Source organism: Heterodontus francisci, unplaced genomic scaffold (assembly GCF_036365525.1).
Source record: "Heterodontus francisci isolate sHetFra1 unplaced genomic scaffold, sHetFra1.hap1 HAP1_SCAFFOLD_91, whole genome shotgun sequence".
NCBI lineage: Eukaryota > Metazoa > Chordata > Chondrichthyes > Heterodontiformes > Heterodontidae > Heterodontus > Heterodontus francisci.
In genome coordinates, this window is record NW_027140989.1 from 6,061,699 (window position 1) to 6,072,943 (window position 11,245).

The window sequence follows — 11,245 nt, forward strand, 5'->3', positions numbered from 1 at the left end:
AAATCTTTGTCTTTTGCGAGGAGCAGCCTTGACAGAACGGGGTGCGGAGCGGACTTTCAGCTGAGCGGTCAATTTCAGTAAGTTACAAGTTAATCCCTTTTTTGTTTCGGAGGACCGGGGACTGCTGGGTAGGGGAAAACTATTTATTTGGGCAGTTTTAAAATCTTTGTCTTTTGCGAGGAGCAGCCTTGACAGAACGGGGTGCGGAGCGGACTTTCAGCTGAGCGGTCAATTTCAGTAAGTTACAAGTTAATCCCTTTTTTGTTTCGGAGGACCGGGGACTGCTGGGTAGGGGAAAACTATTTATTTGGGCAGTTTTAAAATCTTTGTCTTTTGCGAGGAGCAGCCTTGACAGAACGGGGTGCGGAGCGGACTTTCAGCTGAGCGGTCAATTTCAGTAAGTTACAAGTTAATCCCTTTTTTGTTTCGGAGGACCGGGGACTGCTGGGTAGGGGAAAACTATTTATTTGGGCAGTTTTAAAATCTTTGTCTTTTGCGAGGAGCAGCCTTGACAGAACGGGGTGCGGAGCGGACTTTCAGCTGAGCGGTCAATTTCAGTAAGTTACAAGTTAATCCCTTTTTTGTTTCGGAGGACCGGGGACTGCTGGGTAGGGGAAAACTATTTATTTGGGCAGTTTTAAAATCTTTGTCTTTTGCGAGGAGCAGCCTTGACAGAACGGGGTGCGGAGCGGACTTTCAGCTGAGCGGTCAATTTCAGTAAGTTACAAGTTAATCCCTTTTTTGTTTCGGAGGACCGGGGACTGCTGGGTAGGGGAAAACTATTTATTTGGGCAGTTTTAAAATCTTTGTCTTTTGCGAGGAGCAGCCTTGACAGAACGGGGTGCGGAGCGGACTTTCAGCTGAGCGGTCAATTTCAGTAAGTTACAAGTTAATCCCTTTTTTGTTTCGGAGGACCGGGGACTGCTGGGTAGGGGAAAACTATTTATTTGGGCAGTTTTAAAATCTTTGTCATTTGCGAGTAGCAGCCTTGACAGAACGGGGTGCGGAGCGGACTTTCAGCTGAGCGGTCAATTTCAGTAAGTTACAAGTTAATCCCTTTTTTGTTTCGGAGGACCGGGGACCGCTGGGTAGGGGAAAACTATTTATTTGGGCAGTTTTAAAATCCTTGTCTTTTGCGAGGAGCAGCCTTGACAGAACGGGGTGCGGAGCGGACTTTCAGCTGAGCGGTCAATTTCAGTAAGTTACAAGTTAATCCCTTTTTTGTTTCGGAGGACCGGGGACTGCTGGGTAGGGGAAAACTACTTATTTGGGCAGTTTTAAAATCTTTGTCTTTTGCGAGGAGCAGCCTTGACAGAACGGGGTGCGGAGCGGACTTTCAGCTGAGCGGTCAATTTCAGTAAGTTACAAGTTAATCCCTTTTTTGTTTCGGAGGACCGGGGACTGCTGGGTACGGGAAAACTATTTATTTGGGCAGTTTTAAAATCTTTGTCTTTTGCGAGGAGCAGCCTTGACAGAACTGGGTGCGGAGCGGACTTTCAGCTGAGCGGTCAATTTCAGTAAGTTACAAGTTAATCCCTTTTTTGTTTCGGAGGATCGGGGACTGCTGGGTAGGGGAAAACTATTTATTTGGGCAGTTTTAAAATCTTTGTCTTTTGCGAGGAGCAGCCTTGACAGAACGGGGTGCGGAGCGGACTTTCAGCTGAGCGGTCAATTTCAGTAAGTTACAAGTTAATCCCTTTTTTGTTTCGGAGGACCGGGAACTGCTGGGTAGGGGAAAACTATTTATTTGGGCAGTTTTAAAATCTTTGTCTTTTGCGAGGAGCAGCCTTGACAGAACGGGATGCGGAGCGGACTTTCAGCTGAGCGGTCAATTTCAGTAAGTTACAAGTTAATCCCTTTTTTGTTTCGGAGGACCGGGGACTGCTGGGTAGGGGAAAACTATTTATTTGGGCAGTTTTAAAATCTTTGTCTTTTGCGAGGAGCAGCCTTGACAGAACGGTGTGCGGAGCAGACTTTCAGCTGAGCGGTCAATTTCAGTAAGTTACAAGTTAATCCCTTTTTTGTTTCAGAGGACCGGGGACTGCTGGGTAGGGGAAAACTATTTATTTGGGCAGTTTTAAAATCTTTGTCTTTTGCGAGGAGCAGCCTTGACAGAACGGGGTGCGGAGCGGACTTTCAGCTGAGCGGTCAATTTCAGTAAGTTACAAGTTAATCCCTTTTTTGTTTCGGAGGACCGGGGACTGCTGGGTAGGGGAAAACTATTTATTTGGGCAGTGGCAGTACCCGAGACACTACACGTGTAGTGTCTCCCACCCACCCTCCTCCTCTAACCAAAAAAAAAGGACTCTAGTGTGTTGATAAGGTAAGCTTTTTATTTAAAAATTTCAGTCCGTCGGATTGCTAAGCGAACAAGTTTTGACTTTTTTTTTCGTTTGGTTTTTCAGTAGATTTATTGGGAATCTAGAATAGTGGGAATGGAGGTAAAGGCAGTTGTATGTTCCTCCTGCAGAATGTGGGAGGTAGGGGTCGCCAAGAGTGTCCCTGCTGACTGCATCTGCGGGAAGTGCACCCAACTCCAGCTCCTCGCAGACCGCGTTAGGGAACTGGAGCTGGAGCTGGATGAACTTCGGATCATTCGGGAGGCGGAGGGGATTATTGACAGGAGTTATAGGGAGGCAGTCACACCTCAGGTAAAAGAAGTAGGTAGATGGGTTACCGTCAGGGGAAGGAAAGGGAACCAGCAGGCAGTGCAGGGATCCCCTGTGGCCGTTTCCCTCAACAACAGGTATACCGTTTTGGATACTGTTGGGGGGGACGACTTACCAGGGGTAAGCAATGGGGTGCAGGTCTCTGGCACAGAGTCTGTCCCTGTTGCTCAGAAGGGAAAAGGGAAGAGGAGCAGAGCATTAGTCATTGGGGACTCCATAGTTAGGGGAACAGATAGGAGGTTTTGTGGGAACGAGAGAGACTCACGGTTGGTGTGTTGCCTCCCAGGTGCCAGGGTACGTGATGTCTCCGATCGTGTTTTTGCGATCCTTAAGGGGGAGGGGGAGCACCCCCAAGTCGTGGTCCACATAGGCACCAACGACATAGGTAGGAAGGGAGATGGGGATTTAAGGCAGAAATTCAGGGAGCTAGGGTGGAAGCTTAGAGCGAGAACAACCAGAGTTGTTATCTCTGGGTTGTTGCCTGTGCCACGTGCTAGCGAAGAGAGGAATAGGGAGAGAGAGGAGTTGAACACGTGGCTGCAGGGATGGTGTAGGAGGGAGGGTTTTGGTTTCCTGGATAATTGGGGCTCTTTCTGGGGTAGGTGGGACCTCTACAAACAGGATGGTCTTCACCTGAACCAGAGGGGTACCAATATCCTGGGGGGGAGATATGTTAGTGCTCTTCGGGGGGGTTTAAACTAAATCAGCAGGGGAATGGGAACCTAAATTGTAGTTCCAGTGCACAGGCTGTTGAGAGTAGTGAGGTAGGGGATAAGGTTACAGGGACGCAAGAGGGCACTGGCAAGCAAGAACTTGGTTTAAAGTGTGTCTACTTCAACGCCAGGAGCATCCGGAATAAGGTGGGTGAGCTTGCAGCATGGGTTGGTACCTGGGATCCTGATGTTGTGGCCATTTCGGAGACATGGGTAGAGCAGGGGCAGGAATGGATGTTGCAGGTTCCGGGATTTAGATGTTTCAGAAAGAACAGAGAAGAGGGTAAAAGAGGGGGGGGGGGGGGTGTAGCATTGTTAATCAAGGAAAGTATTACAGCGGCAGAAAGGACGTTTGAGGACTCGTCTACTGAGGTAGTATGGGCCGAGGTTAGAAACAGGAGAGGAGAGGTCACCCTGTTGGGAGTTTTCTATAGACCTCCGAATAGTTCCAGAGATGTAGAGGAAAGGATAGCGAAGATGATTCTCGACAGGAGCGAGAGTAACAGGGTAGGTGGTTATTGGGGACTTGAACTTTCCAAATATTGACTGGAAATACTATAGTTCGAGTACTTTAGATGGGTCTGTTTTTGTCCAGTGTGTGCAGGAGGGTTTTCTGACACAGTAAGTGGACAGGCCAACCAGGGGCGATGCCACATTGGATTTGGTACTGGGTAATGAACCCGGCCAGGTGTTCGATTTAGATGTAGGTGAGCACTTTGGCGATAATGATCACAATTCGGTTAGGTTTACCTTAGCGATGGGCAGGGACAGGTATATACCGCAGGGCAAGAATTACAGCTGGGGGAAAGGAAATTATGACGCGATTAGGCAAGATTTAGGATGTGTAGGATGGGGAAGGAAACTGCAGGGGATGGGCACAAACGAAATGTGGAGCTTATTCAAGGAGCAGCTAATGCGTGTCCTTGATAAGTATGTACCTGTCAGGCAGGGAGGAAGTTGTCGAGCGTGGGAGCCGTGGTTTACTCAAGAAGTTGAAGCGCTTGTCAAGAGGAAGAGGGCGGCTTATGTTAGGATGAGACGTGAAGGCTCAGTTAGGGCGCTTGAGAGTTACAAGCTAGCCAGGAAGGATCTAAAGGGAGGGCTAAGAAGAGCAAGGAGAGGACACGAGAAGTCATTGGCGGATAGGATCAAAGAAAACCCTAAGGCTTTCTATAGGTATATCAGGAATAAACGAATGATAAGAGTTAGAACAGGGCCAATCAAGGATAGTAGTGGGAAGTTGTGTGCGGAATCAGAGGAGATAGGGGAAGCGTTAAATGAATATTTTTCGTCAGTATTTACAGTAGAAAAAGAAAATGTTGCCGAGGAGATTTCTGAGATACAGCCTACTAGACTAGATGGGATTGAGATTCACAAGGAGGAGGTGTTAGCAATTTTGGAAAGAGTGAAAATAGATAAGTCCCCCGGGCCAGATGGGATTTATCCTAGGATTCTCTGGGAAGCCAGGGAGGAGATTGCAGAGCCGTTGTTGTTGATCTTTAAGTCGTCATTGTCGACAGGAGTAGTGCCGGAGGACTGGAGGATAGCAAATGTTGTCCCCTTGTTCAAGAAGGGGAGTAGAGACAGCCCTGGTAATTACAGACCTGTCAACCTTACTTCGGTTGTGGGTAAAATGTTGGAAAAGGTTATAAGAGATAGGATTTATAATCATCTTGAAAGGAATAAGTTCATTTGCGATAGTCAGCACGGTTTTGTGAAAGGTCGGTCGTGCCTCACAAACCTTATTGAGTTTTTCGAGAAGGTGACCAAACAGGTGGATGAGGGTAAAGCCGTGGATGTGGTGTATATGGATTTCAGGAAGGCGTTTGATAAGGTTCCCCACGGTAGGCTATTGCAGAAAATACGGAAGTATGGGGTTGAAGGTGATTTAGAGCTTTGGATCAGAAATTGGCTAGCTGAAAGAAGACAGAGGGTGGTGGTTGATGGCAAATGTTCATCCTGGAGTTTAGTTACTAGTGGTGTACCGCAAGGTTCTGTTTTGGGGCCACTGCTGTTTGTCATTTTTATAAACGACCTGGATGAGGGTGTAGAAGGGTGGGTTAGTAAATTTGCGGATGACACGAAGGTCGGTGGAGTTGTGGATAGTGTCGAAGGGTGTTGTAGGGTACAGAGGGACATAGATAGGCTGCAGAGCTGGGCTGAGAGATGGCAAATGGAGTTTAATGTGGAGAAGTGTGAGGTGATTCACTTTGGAAGGAGTAACAGCAATGCAGAGTACTGGGCTAATGGGAAGATTCTTGGTAGTGTAGATGAGCAGAGAGATCTTGGTATCCAGGTACATAAATCCCTGAAAGTTGCTACCCAGGTTAATAGGGCTGTTAAGAAGGCATATGGTGTGTTAGCCTTTATTAGTAGGGGGATCGAGTTTCGGAGCCACGGGGTCATGATGCAGCTGTACAAAACTCTGGTGAGGCCGAACCTGGCGTATTGCGTGCAGTTCTGGTCACCGCATTATAGGAAGGATGTCGAAGCTTTGGAAAGGGTGCAGAGGAGATTTACTAGGATGTTGCCTGGTATGGAAGGAAGGTCTTACGAGGAAAGGCTGAGGGACTTGGGGTTGTTTTCGTTAGAGAGAAGGAGGAGGAGAGGTGACTTAATAGAGACATACAAGATAATCAGAGGGTTAGATAGGGTGGATAGTGAGAGTCTTTTTCCTCGGATGAGGATGGCAAACACGAGGGGACATAGCTTTAAGTTGAGGGTGAAAGATATAGGACAGATGTCAGAGGTAGTTGCTTTACGCAGAGAGTAGTAGGGGCGTGGAACGCCCTGCCTGCAACAGTAGTAGACTCGCCAACTTTAAGGGCATTTAAGTGGTCATTGGATAGACATATGGATGTAAATGGAATAGTGTAGGTCAGATGATCGGCGCAACATCGAGGGCCGAAGGGCCTGTACTGCGCTGTAATGTCCTAATTCTAATTCTATTTCTAATTCTAATTCTAAAGGAAAAGAAGGTGGGGTAGCTTTGTTAGTAAAGGAAGGGATCAGTGCTGTTGTGATTAATGATATAGGTATAATAGATCAAGATGTAGAATCAGTTTGGGTGGAAATAAGGAATAGCAAGGCAAAAAAATTACGGGTGGGAGTGGTTTATAGTCCCCGAGGAGTTGCCTCTCGGTAGGACAAAATATTAATCAGGAAATAATGGAGGCGTGTAAGAGGGGCACTGCAATTATCATGGGTGATTTTAACCTGCATATAGACTGGACAAATCAAATTGTCAAGGGTGGCATGGAAGACGAATTTATAGAGTGCATCAGGGATTGTTTCTTAGAACAATACATTGCAGAACCTACCCAGGATCAGGCTATTTTAGATTTGGTAATGTGTAATGAGGTAGGATTAATAAGAGATCTCGTAGTTAAGGATCCTCCATGGGAAAGTGATCATAACATGGTCGAATTTCAAATTCAGTTTGAGGGTGAGCAACTCGGGTCTCAAACCAGTGTCTCAACTGAAACAAGGGCAATTACAGAGGTATGAAGAAAGAGTTCTCTAAAGCGGGCTGGGAAAATAGACGACAGGGAAAGACATTAGATGAGCAGTGGCAGATATTTCATAACACTGAGCAAACATTTATTCCAGTCAGAAGGAAGGACTCAAAGAGAACGATGAACCACCCGTGGATAACAAAGGAAGTTAAGGAGAGTATCAAATCAAAAGCAAAGGCGTACAAAGCAGCAAAAGCTAGTGGTAGGCCAGAGGATTGGGAATTTTTTTAGAAACCAGCAGGTGATGACTAAAAAACTAATAAAGAGGGAAAAATTTATTTTGAAAGTAAATTGGCAAGAAATATAAAAACAAACAGTAAGAACTTCTCTGGGAATATTAAAAGAGAGTAATTAAAGTAAGTGTGGGACCCTTCGAGGATGAGACTCGGGAATGAATAACAGGGAACAGGGAAATGGCAGATAATTTAAACCAATATTTTGCATCGGTCTTCATGGTGGAGGACATTATAAACATCCCAACAATAATAGATGAGCAAGGTGTAAATGGGAGGAACTTGTAACAATCTCTATCACAAGGGAAAAGGTGCTGGACAAACCGATGGGACTAAAGGCAGACAAGTCGCCAGGACCAGATGGCCTGCATCCAAGGGTTTTAAAAGGAGTGGCTGCAGAGAAAGTGGAGGCATTGGTCATAATATACCAAAACTCACTGGATTCCGGTAGGGTACCAGCAGATTGGAAAACCGCTAATGTGACGCCCCTATTCAAGAAAGGAGGGAGACAGAAAGCAGGAAACTAGAGACCAGTTAGCTTAACACCTGTTGTTGTGAAAATTCTGGACTCCATTATTAAGGAAGAAATCGCAGGACATTTACAAAAACATAATGCAATCAAACAGAGTCAACATGGTTTTATGAAAGAGAAATCATGTTTGATAAATTTTTTAGAGTTCTTTGAGGATATAACAAGCAGAGCGGATAAAGGGGAACCTGTAGATGTTGTGTATTTGGATTTTCAGAAGGCGTTCGATAAGGTGCCACATAAAAGATTATTGCACAAAATAAGAGCACAGGGTATTGGGGGTAATGTGTTGGCAATGATTGAGGATTGGCTAACACACAGAAGGCAGAGTCGGGATCAATGGGTCTTTAGCAGGGTGCCGCAAAGATCGGTCCTGGTGCCTTAACTATTTACTATCTATATTAATGACTTGGAGGAAGGGACAGAGTGTAGTGTATCCAAATTTGCTGAAGATACAAAAATAGGTGGGCAGGCATGTTGTGATGAAGACACAAATAATCTGCAAAGGGATATAGATAGGTTAAGTGAATGGGCAAAAACTTGGCAGATGGAGTTCAAAGTGGGAAAGTGTGAGGTCATCCATTTTGGTCGGAAAATAAAAAGGCACATTATTATTTAGATGGAGAAAGACTACAAAAGACTGCAGTAGAGGGATCTGTAAATCTGAGTTCTTTTTGCCTTCAGTCTGGTTCAGTAAATATACCGAGTCGGATGTGTAGGAAAAATCAATTACTTTATTTGCGCATTAACCGGCGGACTTACTCTGACACAGCGGCACTGACTCCAACAGAGTCTGTCGGGTCCACCAGAGTAAGTGACCGTTTGTGATACAGATACTACTGTTTATACATTAAGATCCATGCTACACCTCCTTGTTTATACAATCAGTGCTGTACAATTCAACTTCAACCACGTGGTAATGTGCAGTACATCTGTTACTGAGGTTAACAATGCACTCCATTCTCAATATATACTCGTTACTAACATAATATTGTTTTGCACCAGCAAGATAAAAGAAAGCAGACAAGCAAGATAAATTGGCAGGAACCAGAGGAATCTACAGTAAACACTCTGGTCTCACTCCTTACATTTATCATGAGTTCTGTCTCCACCTTGTGACTGGTAATTGCGGCGCATCCTGCTGTCTTATCAATTTTGCATTCCTGAGTGCTTCATACAGTCTGCAGTCACATCAAGCCATGGCCGTACACTAAGATAAGAGGGGCCCTTCATTCCTTATCATTCACACAGGGATGGACAGCATGTTTCACAGGAGTCCTTTTGTTCCAAACCACAGGGAGTCACACAATCAGGCCATAAAAGAACAGATATCCTTGCAATTACCAGTGTCGGCCAGTCTTTACAATCTCACAGTCAGCCTTTACTTTTAACTATTTCATTGTGGTTTCTGCCACTTAAAGTCATACTATCAAAGCTCAGCAAAGCTACTATTCCTAACTTGGCTACATTTCCCATTAAGCATAGTGCCATGCCGTTCTGCTCACTTCCACATTCCCCCCTTTTATCATTCTATGATAACCTTCTCTCGACTGATCAACTTGTATATGAATGTATATATATTCACTGGGATTATATGGGTCCATCTACTCAAATAACACTTAAACAATATATTATAGAAGCAAAAGCTCAGCAACTTGCTGAATCAGAAGGGTAGGCTGAGCCACTCTCGGACAAGGGGGCGTGTATTAGCCTGGTCAGTATGTTTCGCATACTAACTGTTCCCTAGGATTGTGTCATGTCTGGGTGATGAGATAAGAAGAGTGCTGTTGAAGCACAATGTTTCTCTCTCTCCCTCTCTCTCTCTCTCCCTCTCTCTCTCGCTGTACCAGCTGCAAGGCCAATTTGCCTCTGCAGCCCTGAAGTTATGAATTTATTTCTGATAAGCTGTCCCTCCCTGCAGCACTGAAGCTAGCTTGTTAGCAATACATGATTGATTAATTGTTTCATCTTAAATGTTGCTTGTAATTCTGTTCTTAAAAATTCTAAAATCTAAATTCTGTTCTCACAGATCTGGGTGTTCTTGGACATGAAACATAAAAAGTTAGCATGCAGATGCAGCAAATAATTAGGAAGGCAAATGGAATTTTGGCCTTTATTGCTAGGGGGTTAGAGTTTAAAAATAGGGAAGTCTTGTTACAACTGTACAGGGTGTTGGCGAGGCCACACCTGGAGTACTGCATACAGTTTTGGTCCTCGTATTTAAGGAAGGAAAAACTAGCAGTGGTGGCAGTTCAGAAAAGGTTCACTAGGCTGATTGCTGGGATGAAGGGTTTGTCTTATCAAGAACGGCTAAACAGGTTAGGCCTTTATTCATTGGAGTTTAGAAGAATGAGAGATGATCTGATTGAAACACATAAGATTTTGAGGGGGCTCGACAGGGTAGATGTTCAGAATATGTTTCCACTAGTGGGGGAATCTCGAACTAGGGCACATAATTACAGACTAAAGGGGCACACATTTAAAACTGAGATGCGAAGGAATTTCTTCTCTCAGAGGGTGGTGAGTCTCTGGAATTCTCTACCTCAGAGAGTTGTGGAGGCTAGGTCACTAAATATATTTAAGGAGGAGGTAGATAGATTTTTTAAAATCTCAGGTAGTCGAGGGGTATGCAGAGCAGGCCCGAAAGAGGAGTTGAGGGCTGGGACAGATCAGCCATGATCTTATTGAATGGTGGGGAAGGCTTGAGGGGCTGAATGGCCGACTCCTGCTAGTATTTCTGAAGGGATAACCCTGAATGTATAACCTTGGCCACACATGATGTGGATGTAGGGGAATCCTTTCCTATAAAACAGCATCCTTACTGCTTAAGTCCAAAGTAAAAGCAGAAATCCAATACATGCTGGAAAACAACTTAATGGAACCTAGTCAACGCAGCTGGAGTTCACCAATAGCATTGTCTCCTAAACCTGATGGATCAACCAGCCCTTGCATAGACTACAGAAATGTTAATGCCGTAACAAAGGCAGACACCTACCAAATTCCTTACTTGGAAGACTGTATTGACAGACTGGGCAGTGCCATGTTTCTTATAAAGATAGATTTGTTAAAGGGATACTGGCAAGTTCCTTTAACACCCCGAGCTAAAGAAATATCAGCTTTTGTCACACTGGACGGGTTTTTCCAATGTCAAGTGATACCATACAGATTAATCGGTAGTTGAAAAACCTTTCAGAGTCTAGTGAACCCAATAGTGGCCAGTGTTCCTAACTGTGCAGTTTACCTTGCTGAGGTTCTGGTCTATTGGGACACTTGGAAGGAACACATGAAACAACTGGGAGGCTATGTTTGGAAAGTTGCAATTGGCTGATTTACCACCCAAACCAGTGGCAAGAGGAGGCTATCTTCTGAATCAGACTGCAACAACTCCTCTTCACTGGACGGGGGAATGCTGGAACGACAGCCCCTTCTAAGGAGACGGCAGAACTCCGAGATGGATGATGAAGCATCCCAGCCCCCGGGCACTGGAAGCAGTGGTGGGCCCGGCTTGCCCCAATCACAATGTGCCACACGTAACGACGTGGCCAACGCATCTCAGCTCCGGGACACCTGGAGCAAAAACACGTCT